The sequence below is a fragment of the Lactuca sativa genome, chromosome 6 (assembly GCF_002870075.4).
Source record: "Lactuca sativa cultivar Salinas chromosome 6, Lsat_Salinas_v11, whole genome shotgun sequence".
NCBI lineage: Eukaryota > Viridiplantae > Streptophyta > Magnoliopsida > Asterales > Asteraceae > Lactuca > Lactuca sativa.
The window spans coordinates 169391189-169392209 of record NC_056628.2 but is presented as its reverse complement, the minus strand read 5'-3'; the positions used below and the strand labels follow the sequence as shown (position 1 = coordinate 169392209).

At 31.9% G+C, this 1021-nt stretch overlaps 1 non-coding gene across 1 annotated transcript; it reads left to right on the top strand.

Moving 5' to 3' along the window:
* The first annotated feature begins 302 nt into the window (after positions 1-302).
* Positions 303-423, top strand: LOC111895985 (U5 spliceosomal RNA). Its single transcript, XR_002851752.1, has one exon. It is a non-coding gene; the product is annotated as a U5 spliceosomal RNA (small nuclear RNA).
* The last annotated feature ends 598 nt before the right edge of the window (positions 424-1021 follow it).

Below are 1021 nucleotides of genomic sequence, written 5' to 3'. Positions count from 1 at the left end.
TACAACTCCAACTTTGTTTTTCTTCACCAAAATATTCTTTTTCTGGTCAACTAAAATTAAAATTTCACTCGATATCTTATTCTAATAATAATTCCTTTCAAAACCAATATAGGAACGCTTCCTATATTAAAGATAAAATCAAAAACCAAGTAAAGAGAAGGGGGACAGAAAATAAAAGTGGAAGAAGGGTTTGAAAAAGAGGAATGGAAGTTTCTGGTTCATCCCACATAGGCTACTTAAACTAAACAGAAGCTATCAAATTCATTACTTAAATGAAGCAGCTGAGACATGAAGAGGCACGCAGCCATGTGGTGAGCACAAAGCGAACTATTCTTTCGCCTTTTACTAAAGAATACCGTGTGTTCTCCATATATAGTGGCATACTCCTATTTTTGGAGAGTCCTTTCATTTATTTGGAGGGCTCCAACCAATTTTTGAAGTTTAAATTTTCAGTAGTTCTTGTTTGTTAACTGTCACTGATCAGGTCTAATGTAATCTGGCGCTAAACCTAAAGCTTGTAAAATTGTTGTCAAAAATACAAATGCAATGATAATCAAGATAGAAGTACAAAGGAGGAACTCATGTTGTTTGAGATAAAAGTCAGAAAGGTTACTGATCATCTGCTTTTGACTTTTAATGATGATTAAATGTTGAAATCTGAAAACCTGTTTGAGCAGTAAAAGACAATGTATGAAGTCTAAAATCAAAATTCAAAACCTTTTAGATTCTTTGACACGCGGGATGAATAAAATGACTTAATGCACGTCATTATCCATTTTCACAGTACATTTGTCCAAAAGTAAAACGAACTTTTTCCTATTTATCTATTTCATTTACCATAATATGAAACTCTAACTTCATAATACTGCCGTTTTTCATCAAGAAAATATTCTTTTTTTGGTCAACTAAAACTTATCTTTCACCAAATATCCTTTCCTTAAAAACCCATATATATGAACACTTCCTAAAAAACAGATCAAAAACCAAATCAAAGTAAGAGAAGGGGAAAAAGAAGAGAAAA